Below are 12,677 nucleotides of genomic sequence, written 5' to 3'. Positions count from 1 at the left end.
AAGTATAAATTAGTGACAAACAGGTAATTCATACTGCAATGTAAAATTGCATACAAATAAAAAAATAAATCTGAAAGAAATCTAAAGATTTTTAACGTTTTGTGTCTTACCTTTACTTATTAAATATCACATTCTTCGCACTTAAACTATAAAACTCAATTCAACAGCATAAAAATACAAAAAAATAAAAAAAAGAATAAAAAATCTGAAAGATTTCAGCTTTTAAATTACATCCAAAGAGGGCGTTTCTTAACATTTTGAGTGTTACCTTTATTTATTAAATATCCCGTTCTTCGCACTTAAGCCATTACATTCAGTTCAAGAGCAATATCGCAAAATAATTTTAAAAGGGCACATCTTTAGAATTTCCGATTCACAGTCTCGCGCACTGGAGATAAAAATGTTTTTTTTTCCTACAGTATTGTCATTGCTTGCTCTGAAATCGTCGAGTTCGTTAATCAAAAATTAGTTAAAGTGTTACAAGATATGTAATCGATAGTAAACCAAATTCCAAATTATGGCTTCCAGATGCCCATATTCGGTGGAGGATTACTTTATTCAAAATTTGATGGCTCTTTTTATCGTTGTTTTATCACAATGCGAGAAACCTACGTACATTTATGCAGATTTTTCATTATTTAATTTCTTTAAATATAATGCACGTCTCTAACGTTCGGTGGCAACAGTTTGAAAAGTGAACCGACATTTATAGTGAGCCGACGCTAAATGCCGAAACGAAATTAATAGCCCTTCAGGGCAAATCGCCTCTTTGGGCTAATAAGGAGATTATATTAAGAAACATTCACAGGTAGCATTCCAAATGTTTTAAGGCTGTATTACGAAGTGACGAGAAATATTGTGCGTTTTATTGTGAGGGGGTGAGGAAAAAATCCCTGTAAGAGTACTGTAGCTAAATTTTATTTTAAACTTAGAAAGAATAGTAATGAAGCATTTAAAATATTATGATGTATAATATGTATAATGTATCTGATAGAGAAACACATAACTAGAGACATTTAAATGACAGTAACGTGCAAATGATTGACAAAGCACGTTCTGAGAATGCATGAATATATGTAAAGATTGTCAGACAGACAGCGAGTAATAATTATTATAGTACAAACATCTTGGAAAGCCATTTGCTTGGAGGCATAAGGCAAAAGGGCTGCATTTGCTCAAGAAAAATGGTTTTTAAAAGTTGTCGTGACATTGGTATGATTGGGTGAAATCGATGGAGCAGTACTAGCCACGAAACACAGATTTACCGCCTGGAGATGTCTGAGCATTCTTAACGCTTAAAATGCAGATCTCTGTAGAAAACGTCTCTTCACAGGAGGAATTGAAAACATACCACAGTCGCCACAACAGAAGTAATGTAACAAAACAGTTTATTTGGAGTTTCTCAAATTCTCGTGAAACGCTATCAAAAGCTAGTTGTGAAGGGCTCAAAATTTTATATAATCTCTACATATAATAAAAGAAAGAGTCCGTCTGTGTGTGTGTGTGCCTTTCGTTCGCGCTGCGCGTAAGTTGACCCCTTAACTGCCGCGGGCGTATATATATGCCTTGCTCAGCCGATGCGTTAACTGCCCCAGATGCGCAGCCGATGCGTTAACTTTGCGAATAATTTTAGGTGTAGCAGCGCAAAGCAAATGATAACAGTTTGGAAGGACGTATATATACGCCTGGGGCAGTTAACGCATCGGCTGAGCAAGGCGTATATATACGCCCGCGGCATTTAAGGGTTTAATAGACCCAGGGATACGAAATTTGGTATATGGGTGCATCTAGAGAAGAGCCAGTGCACCTCGAAGCGATTTTTTCGAAATTCGAATTCGAATTTTTTTTATTTTGTGTTTTGTGACGAAATCGCGTCATTTTGAGACATAATGGGCTCTAGGAAAGCGAGATTTTACTCTACACACTCCATTTTTACATCGTCATGAAACGTAGACACTTAGCTATTTACGAACTTAAAATAAATTTCACATTTCAGTAATTCGATTCAATACGAATTTATTTAACAAAGGGAGCTTAACACCTTTTCAACGGGATTTTTTTCTATAAAAGTTTATTTTTCAAAATGTACAGCTTATTTTTCTTTGATTTTTGGACACGTTAAACTTTCGTCCTTGCGACTGCTTTTACAAAACGAATTTTGGAAAAATGATAATATTTTGTATTTTTAAAATTTTTTTTAAATGAAGCTTCCGAGTACACTTCTCACATCTCACATCTCACATCTTTAAAAATGCGATTTTGGCAACAATTTTCCTGTCTTATTGTTGTTGATAGATTTTTGATGAAATCGCATCAATTTGAATAATTTCATTCTTTTAGAAATATGGATTTGGCAGCAATTTTTCATCGTATTTCTTATGTCACTATTTTTAAGAGATTGGCATATTTCATTGTCATTTATATATATATATATATATTATATATATATATATAATACGTTTTTATTGATTTTTTTTATATAAAGTTGTTCTGCAGAGTAAACTTCTGCGCGGAATTTTATGTTTTTTGAGTTGCTTTCATGTTAGTGTTTGCTTATTTCACTGTTTGTAAGATATTGAAAAGTTTTGCGTGATTTTTTTCCTCCAACGGAAAGTTGGTTAATTTTTTTATTAGGATAATTAATATTTGCATTAAGGGATACAGCTTATTTCATTGAAATTTTTTTCTCTTGAAAATATAAGATAAAATATCATTAACTATACTTTGCTTTTCAGAATTTTATGTTTTTTGAGTTGCTTTCATGTTATTTATTGCTCATTTCACTGTTTTTAAAATATTGAAAAGTTTTGAGTGATTGTTTTAGGAAACAAAGTTCTTAACCTCCTTTATACCATTTGATTTCTTAAGATTTTGCAAAGAGAAGTTGGTTAATTTATTTATTAGAATAATTCATGTTTGTATTAAGGGATATTGCTTATTTCATTGTCATTTTTTATACGTAATAACGTTTTTTATGAAGTTGTTCTGCAGAGTAAAATTCTACGCAGTTTTTATAAATTTAATGTTTGATGTTCCCTTCAGCCATTTTTCCGGTACATTTAAAAGCCAGACGAAGGCTGGCAGCGAAGCTGCTAGTTCAACATAAAGGACTGATAAAGTTCGTTGATTCGAAAGAATTAATAAATAGTAAAAAAATATCTGAAAGGTTTCAGATTTTAAATTTCCTAAGAGGCGTTTTCTTAACGTTTTGTGTATTACTTTTATTTATTAAATATCATGTTCTTCGCACTGAAACCGTAAAATTCAGTTCAACAGCAATATCGCAAAATAATTTTAAAATGAGCATAACTTTAGAATTTCCAATACACAGTCATGCGCGCTGGATATAAAAAATGTTTTTTTTTTTTTTTTTTTTTTTTCAAACAGTGTTGCCATGCTTCGCTTTGAAATAGTAGAGTTTGTTAACCAAAAATTCGTTGAAGTGTTACAAAATCTGAAATCGATAATAAAACAAATTTCAAATTCGGGCTTCCAGATGTCCAAATTCGGTGGAAGATTTCGTTATTCAAAAATTGGATAGCTCTCGCCCAGACGGTATGTAGTGGTTAGGGTAGCCTGACTGCTATACCAAATAGCCCGGATTCGAATTCCGAAGAAGAAATGGATGCAAAATTGTCTATCCCTTCAGAGGAGGTAACGGTGGTCGCCTATTAGTTGCTTTCACAATAAAATGACCACCACTTCTGGCCTTAGTAGTGGCCAAAGCCACCATAGGCAAATCCTCGCCATTTGTAAAAAAAAAAAAAAAGAAAAAAATTGCATGGCTCTAGATACTATTGTTTTATCACGATGCGAGAAACATAAATAGAATTATGCAAATTCTTCATTACTTAATTTATTTAAATATAACACAGGGCGATAATATATGGTGGCAAGGATTTGAAAAGTGGTACAGTCTTTTAAAGTTTTCGCCGCAAAATGTCAAAATGAATTCGATAGTCCTTCAGAGTAAATTGCCAGGTTGGGCTTTATAAGGCGCATTGCCATAATTCTTAACGACAGATTTATATTGCAACCACAAGAAGAGCTTCTAAAAAAGACCAATGGGTTTGAGGCAGTATCTTCTGCTTCTAATGTGAATTTTGCGGCGCTTAAAACAAAATATTGGGAGTATTGTAATTTATGTTAGTTAACTCTGCTAGATCCTACAAATGAGCCTGGCGACTTGTCGCACAGGTGTAAAGAATACCAGCACAGAAGAAGGGTAAAAGTAACCAAGGCACTTACTTCGTGCTTACCATAACACCGACGACTTGCGGTCGAAAGTAAGAATCGTTACACAATAAATAAAGAGTAGCGATGAACTTACAACTTAAGTTAAGGCTAACTAGGCTGACTCAACAACCTATCCGGGATTATACGTATTAAATTACCTAAACGGCTTCAGCAACTCCGCGTAACAGAGAGGACAACCAGTAATGTATGCTGGCTAGCAAAATCATGCTCTAAATAAACTATACGATTCGTGCGTTTAAATACTCACTTAACTTTAAATTTGCATCTTGGCGAGAAAATGCGAGGTGAAAATGAGAGGTTCCGGAAAGGTATCCAATTTAAAATCATTTGTTTTGCAAAATAAGGAAAACCCTACAATGCATTATTAAAACATCGCGGGTTCGAAGAGCGTCCATTCTCCGATGTTCGTCACAGACAAACAATTTCCATGTCTGATGGCAACTTTAGTGGCGCAAATAATATCCCATGTATACGGTGCACGACACGACCCAAATCACGACGGTTCGATCTACTACGAACCCATAAGTACGCAACGATTTTGTTCTTCTGTGTAACAAAACAATAAGCAATGCAATTCGGAATGTTTTTTTCCAGGGGTGGGGGAATCTCATTAATAATGAAACAACTAATTTTAAATAGATGTCTTCAACAGAAAGTTATTACCGAAGATATACATTTTAGATTTGCTTCATTTGTGCATCAGAGAACCGACCGTCTTTGAAACAGTGAAATATTCGTTTAAAATTGCTTTAGAATATTATGACAATTAGTTTGTGAGTAATTAGTAACGTGTAAACTACTGCTTCAATTATTTCGTAATGTAAAGGTAGTCATGTAGCTGGAATCATTTGATTCTTCCAAGAATCGAAGCGAAACGAACTAGCAGATTTTAATGATTTTACCACCTTCTAATTAGCGGTTTTCAGCTACACCGGGAAAAGATAAATAAGCAAAATCAAAAATTTCACTTCAGCTGCCGGAAAGAAAACAAGATTTACTCATACATGCAATAATTTTCATGTAAGTTGTAAAGAATGAGAGAGAGAGAGAGAGAGAATGCAAACTTGCTTTGTTAAAAATAAACGTCGATAATGTCATAGCTGTATTTTTTTACTACTGATTATCTTGTGAAAAAAAAAATATTTCTGGTTGCTTTTCTGTAACGTAAAAACTTACTTAGACAAAACAAATAAGTAATGGAAATTATTAATGATTTAATTTCATTTCAAAATCTACTTATTATGCACACTGTGGATTGGATTGGATTGGATTATTCAATTATGGCAAAGCACACGAGGGCTATCTGCCTAAGGGGAGGGATGCCTTCGTGGAGGACTTGCTAAGGGAAACTGGCTCGCATACACGTTACACATGGGGAAGACCACGAAAACGTCCATGCATCCAGCCCGTTCGCGGGATTCGAACCTCAGACCGAACTACCAGTGTTCAGCGTCGTTACCGCTCAGCCGCTGGTGGGCCTTATGTACACTGTGGAGAAAAAAAAAGAGGGGACAGTTCTGTATCTCCCGTTCTACTGCTCCGATAGACGAAATTCTAACTGCGTTTTTCATATCTCGAAGCGCGACTTACGATATATACTAGATTTATATATAGCGTTTTTCTAACAGCATTGTGACACAAAATGGGACTTTTTCTGAAATAACATATTAAAATTTTGTCCATATTTTGATTCTTCGATTCAAATTGTGCCTAAATATTAAATTTTGCAAAATTTGCGGAGAAATTTAAAACTTTATCTTGGCGATTTTTTTCGGATTGCGCCAAGAATAATTCACTTGCCGATCTCTTTAATATATGGCAACCTATTTTCCCTTCCCTTCCACAATGCCAGTAGCGGGGAAAAAAGTCACTTCGTCCCAACCTTTTTACATTATGCATGAGCGTAAAAGGAGTCACTTCGTTCCCTACTTCCAAATAACTTTAACAAAGTGCATAAACCACATTTGATGTCATTATCGCTTTTTACAAATATGCCAAATTTCAAAACCCGCCAGTATATAAATTCACGTATATCTTCGGAAATTTTGATTAAAAACTATAATATTTTGGGAGTATGCTTAAAAATACATCTAATTTAAGATGATGTTAAAAATCTTATAGATTATAATTCAAAATTTTTTTTCGAAAAATTTATATAAGTTATTTAAAAATAAAAATGTTTTAAAAAAATTATCAAAATGGACGAATTTTATTTGGAATGAACCTAAATTCCAAAAAGTGATAGGGGCCCACCAGCGGCCGAGCGGTAAAGTCGCTGAACACTGGTAGTTCGGTCCGAGGTTCGAATCCCGCGAACGGGCTGGCTGCATGGGTGTTTTCGTGGTTTTTCCCATGTGTAACGTGTATACGAGTCAGTTTCCCTTAAAAAGTCCTCCACGAAGGCATCCCTCCCCTTAGGCAGATAGCCCTAGTGTGCTTTGCCATAATTAAATACCACCACACTACACCACACCAAAAAGTGATAGGAAGAATCAAATTAAGTCTAATAAAAAAGAGATATTAATAAATATAGTATAACAAAATCAATTAACATTGAGGAGCTAAAATTTTGAGATTTTGATTTTTAGAAAACCTGGCAGTTCGGTGTATTCGAGTCGTAGAATTGAAATATGGAAAAAAAATTGGTATGTCATTTCAGGAAACTTTCCGTATTTGTGTCAAAATACCTATATTAGAACAATGCTACATATAAATCGAATACATGTCCTAAGTTGCGCTTTCGAAACATCGAAAACGCAAGTTGAATTTCCTCAATCGGCCCAGTAGAACGGGAGATAAAGAACTGTCTCACCCCTCTTTTTTTTTTTTTTTTTTTTTTTTTTTTTCCGCAGTGTACTTTCCTTATTAAAATCAAAAATTTTAAATATATTAACAAGTCTGCTATTTGAAAATGTTTACAGCTATTATCATACGCAAAAAAGAATTTAAAGTAAAAAGAAAAATTCTTTTAAGTTGATTCCATAGCAAAGACTTAAATTGCAATTTCTTTAATCATCTTTATATGTCTATTCAAGCAAATTTTTTTTTTTCAGTTTTGTGCTTGTATTTAGCTGCATTTTGTTAATTGGTTTAAAATTCTTAAACGACCGTATTTATAATCACTTATTTTTGCAACTTACAGTAAAAACGTTATTATCATAGACAATAAGTATTATTACTTAAGGTATCATAATGGCATGCGCAAAAAGACAGTAGTTTCAGTTTTCTGAACTCTTGATTCTCAGCTGGAGTCTTTACTCAGACTGCTTGTGACGATATGTGAAAGACGCTTAAATATGATATTATCTCACAAATAAATCGTTGATTTTTTTTTGTTTTAATGCAAAATTTTATCGCACAAAAAGGGCAATATTTTACATCCATTCATATTAAATGAATCGATATATATATATAATTTAAAGTAGAGTAAAATGAACAAACCATAAAAGACCTATGTGGTCAAAAACTTTGCGCTTTGTGCTGCAAAATTAAAGAAATTAAAAGATAAATTCTAGTACAAACGCTAAAAAGCTGCTTAAATACTGTGGTTCCGTGAAAACTTTAGCATAAGCAAAATAAGCTGCAATGAAATGTGTTAAAAGAAATATATAACATTTGATTATTTACAAGTAAAAATCAATACCAATCGTAAGCAATATGCTAAACTAATAAAGGTATATTTAAAACATAGTAAAAGTATTAACTAATTAATCGAGTTAAAAATAAAAATTAAGAACCGGTATATGGACGATTGACCCAATTCGAAGTTCATTAAGGGGGCTCATACACCTTAAACCCCTTACGATCTTCGAATATGTGACTGCTGCAAGAATTGGTATATTTGATTTATTTTAAAAGCAATTACTTCCAACGTTTTACAGCTGACTACATAATATAGCTGCTTTAGGAACTAGTAACCAGAAAGTTTGTGTTGCCAGAAATAGTTTTGTAATTTAGTCCACTTTGCGACAAAATATTTCGTCATATTTCTACCTTGCGCGCTTGATATTTTAAAAATGGCTAATGGTACATACTTGAAAGTTGATGTAATTCTTTATATGGGCACTATCTTCTACCTGAACCAAAAATTTGATGAATATTTTAATATTAAAAAATTTTATGCGCAAGAACACTACAAATTTTTTTAATAAAATACATTTTATAAACTCAGCTTCAAATAAAATAAAAATTTAACATGAAATTCTTAGAATTTTTGGTTCACAATAGTTTGCAAATGTTATGAAAGCTACATATTAAATATGGAATCAAATTATGCAACAGAATGTTTTAAACTGTGCGCGCAAGGTGGAAGCATGTCGAAAATTTTTGTCACAAAGCAAATAAAATTATAAAAATATTTGTGGCAACGCAAACTGACTGATTACTATTTCAGAAAGCAGCTATATTGTGTAATCAGCTGTAAAAAGTTGGAAGTAATCGCTTTTAAAATAAATAAGTCATCCCAATTCTTGCAACAGTCACATATTCGAAGATCTTATGGATTTTAAGGTGTATGAGTCCCCTTAAGTCACGTCAGGGGAAATATTTTTTTAATGAATTTCGAACTAAGCCAACTCCATCACGCGTTTTGCCGAAACAGGCAACTGAAACTGTACGCGAGAAACTTTTCAATTAATTAAATAAACTTTGTCAAAATCTTGAGTCTCAATTCTATGTTCCAATTTCCCGACGCGTCCGCTTGAAGTAATACATTAAGGTGTAATAAAGATAATAAATAATGGAATGGAAATGCCGATATATATATATATATATAAAGAAGAAAGTCTGTTTGTTCGCGATCAACTCAATCACTACTATAGCTATCTATATTCTACTATAGCTTTCTATAATTCTTTCCCGAGTGATTGAAAAGGTCGACGTCCACTTTTTTCCAAAAACAAATAGCTAAAATCAGAGATTTTAATTAAAAACTCAGAAAACGCTAATTTTCGCTCTCATTTTTCCGAGTGGCAACAGCGTCGCACGCTGGAGATAAAAATCTGCTTGATTTCGAGAAGCGTTGCCACTGCTCGCTTTCAAAACGTAGAGTTTCCTAATCAAAAAAACTGATGTGTACACCTCATGACTTCCTTTATTAAATTATACGCATTTTTTCTTGCATTTCATTTAAACTTAATATCGATTAAGTTAGACTGAATTAAACCTACTTCGCCGACAGCGCATAAATCACAATAGAATAAATACATTCTTTAAAATTCACTGTATGTGTTTACCATAGCGACACTCGGGCGCTAGGTTCACTTAACAGTATTAAATTTCGTTCATATTATAACTCAGAATGCACAAAATGTATATCATTTAAAGAATTATCTAATCGTTGCCACATGTTCTCTTCAAATACTATAATAAAGCAAGAACGATGTATAAAAGAAATTAAGCAAACAAAACAAAAAAGAAACACTTTTTCACAGACGATTGAGTATTTCTCATTCAATTAATTCAGTTTTCACTTCGCGACAAGGCAAAAATACATAAAAACTCAAAATATCTATATTAGAAATTACGAAGTAAATCTTAAATGCTTATTTCCTCGAAAAAATTACAGAAAGGTGCTGCTTCAAATGTAAACAAGAGTAATGGCCGCCATCAAAAGCATTATTAGGCTTAGCGGCACTTAAACAATATTAAAATTCTTGATATTTCTAAAAATATTGCATACAAATTTACTAAAGGCATAAAAACCTTAACCGGAAGATAAGAACAACATAACTCAATCATTTTTGAAGCAAAAAATGTACAATTTACAAACATATAAGAGTAAAGAAACTGAGATCACTGAGCCGGGTACGAGGCAAAATACGAGGCAACCAAAATTTTGCAACTAAAATACGAGGTGCACATCTACATGTTATAGCAGTCCTAGATACAAAATTTCAACGTTCTTGAGGCTACTCGTTTTTGAGTCATGCGACGTACGTACATACGTTCGTACAGACGTCACGAAAAATTATCTTCAGAATTCATTTTAAAGCAGTTTTATAACTTTTTTGGAGGAAAAGAGTGTTTTATTCTGTCCTTACATACAGATATCACGGAAATACATCGTTAAATTGCATTTGAAAGAGGTCAAAATGGGATATTTTCGTTGAAATATGCTGCCTGAAACTTTTCGCGATTAGAATACTTTCTTTTTACTTCGTACAAGGAAGTAAAAATTTGTAAGTTTCATAAAATCTATAACATACGATCAAGAATGTTTTTGTTTGTGGTGTTTGTTTGCTCGCGTTATTGATTTCTGATCGATTATGATCCCTTTTTTGCCACATTGAATCGACTAAAATTGAATATAGATAAAATATTGGATGGGACTTGAGCTTTCACGACCATTTGAATAGAAAGACAAAAATCATTAAAACCTGCCTGCCATTATTGCTAATATAATGAGAGAGAATTAGCTTATTTTTCTGTCGAAATTTTTTACGTGAGTTCCACATCGCATGAGACTGAAATATGTATGAGTATGAATCGTATTTCTTGCATCCTTATCAGAGAAGGATTACAGCGCTATCGTTCTCTCTGTTGTTAGATGCATTACTCTCAACCTAGCTAAACTGGCATCAGGTACTTCCGCTAGTACCTTATATAAACAAAATTTCATCATATTCTATTTTGTTTAGTTAAATAAAATAATAAATGCATATTTGCCTTGAGATATGTGTTAGAAATTGATTTTCCGATTAATATATCTGTACTGTTTGAGCCTATAGGGGCACATGTTATCTGTACTGTTTGAGCCTATAGGGGCACATAAAAATTAAACTTTGAGAATCATAAAGATCCTGTCACTCCTAAAAGCATTCGGCCTAGTCATATATCTGCAGTAAAGTGCTGTTTTATGAGCAGGCATGTCCATCTCCGAAGATATATCCCTCAGACAGCCAGTTATATGGCCTTAGCAAGTCGTTTGGCGTACTTGATAATGCTTCGGAATTAGTTACGACAATGTGATTCTCATTTACCCATCGGCTACCTCTAAACAAGGTTTCCTCATCGGGTTTCTGTTGAAACTTCGGATTCCTCAAAGGATCCCTGCAGTAATGCGAAGTATTTTCATCCATCGAATTAACCTTTTACCGTGGGCTATTAGATATTAGAGATCGATGTTTTACGTGTTAGGGTCGTTTAGTCAACTATTTTTACATGAAGAAGCATAAAAACAAATCATCAGTGTCTTACATTTCCTACTCCATATTAAAGAATAAATTTTAAATAGTTTACTGAAAATCCTTTTGGCTTATTTAAAGTAGTGAATGTACGAGACATCTATGCTCCAGGTCCTTGGAAAAGATTATTTGAGTAAGAAAGGAGAAAAAATAGCTTTGAAGTCAATTACCGTAATTTCGCACGTATAGTCCGCAGACACGATTTTATATAAAAAAAAAATTAAAAATTGTCAGATAGTCCGCACCATCGGATAGTCCACGGACTATACGTCCGAAATTACGTTTTTTTAATACGGCAATATTCCCATGCTTTTTAAACACATCCTTTTGTTTGCGCAAATTTCTCACCGCTTTCTTGTCCACTTCAAAATAACGGAGTAAAATCCTAGTATACGGTGCAGCCTTGGCGCGACTTTGAAAATTATTGCCAACACCAAAAATTATCCAAAGAACGTCTATATATATACTATACACGCATAGTATATATACTATATACATAGTATATACTATGTTTAACTATATATTTTCTTTGAATGACCCGTTAACTACTCATCGTATATGTCCCGTTTTTACTGCTCATCATAAAGTCGCCAAAAGTAGTCAAATCCCGTGTGCACCGGATACTAGGATTAAACCAATAACAGCCAGCTTCTCTATTTCCATCTTTTTCAGTTTTCTCAACTACCTCTCAGCGGTAAATCTCCGGCGATGTTTCATCAACGTTAGCGAAGATGAAAGACAAAATACGAAAACAAAATACTGTGCAACATGCTATCCTCGTAATAAGTGGTAATGAAATGTGACCTTCGACCCCACTCACTCGGTGTTGCCAAACCACGCTATAAGTAAACGAATCACGCTTTTTTTTTTCCGTACTCCAGGTACTTGCTACTATGGCTCCTAAAAACCGAGTTGACGCATCAACTACTTTCCCCCTCCCGGCAGTTGTGCTAAAGCAGTGCGAAGGATACTTGGAATCTCACGCTTTTTTTATATTTGATCATCGGCAGTTCACGACAGCGTGTTTTTTAAATTTCAACAATTTTAACCGTGAACAACCAGCGTATTATCCGCACTGGTGGATAGTCCGCAGCTTCAAAAATTCGCATTTTAAACACAGATAATCCGCGGACTATACGCGGGAAATTACGGTATATGTCACTACAAGGATAAGCATTTTTATTTTACAAGAGTCCATAAAGTCAATACATATGTAAGATAGACTTTCAGACGAAA

At 33.6% G+C, this 12,677-nt stretch overlaps 1 protein-coding gene across 6 annotated transcripts in view; it reads right to left on the bottom strand.

Annotated features, from left to right (window-relative positions):
* LOC118186077 (dopamine D2-like receptor) overlaps nt 1-12,677 on the bottom strand; it is a 766,047-nt gene that overhangs the window by 458,195 nt on the left and 295,175 nt on the right. The gene's annotated exons all lie outside the window — the stretch shown is intronic.

Source organism: Stegodyphus dumicola, chromosome 1, assembly GCF_044657685.1.
Source record: "Stegodyphus dumicola isolate Sdum_Otavi_A_Nest chromosome 1, ASM4465768v1".
Taxonomy (NCBI): Eukaryota; Metazoa; Arthropoda; class Arachnida; order Araneae; family Eresidae; genus Stegodyphus; species Stegodyphus dumicola.
Note: the sequence above shows the minus strand (reverse complement) of the source record. Positions and strands in the feature narration are given on the sequence as shown.